This window comes from Parasteatoda tepidariorum, chromosome 2 (genome assembly GCF_043381705.1).
Source record: "Parasteatoda tepidariorum isolate YZ-2023 chromosome 2, CAS_Ptep_4.0, whole genome shotgun sequence".
Taxonomy (NCBI): Eukaryota; Metazoa; Arthropoda; class Arachnida; order Araneae; family Theridiidae; genus Parasteatoda; species Parasteatoda tepidariorum.
This window is the reverse complement of record NC_092205.1, coordinates 78,612,312-78,612,514: the sequence shown is the minus strand read 5'-3', so window position 1 is coordinate 78,612,514 and position 203 is coordinate 78,612,312.

The following is a 203-nucleotide window of genomic DNA, read 5'->3' as shown; positions in this document are numbered from 1 at the left end:
TTGGTTTCCATTTTTATTTATTGGATAATCTTCAATTAATCTGTTAGTCTTTTTCTTAATTTATTATTCAAAACGAGACGCTTTCTCACACTTTTAAATTCACATCCTGTGTTTTAATTTATTTTTAGTTCAAGTATGCATTATCCCTCTAATTCGTGGGAAAGACTTTTTCCCTGGACTCTTTTAACAGACCAATAACAATT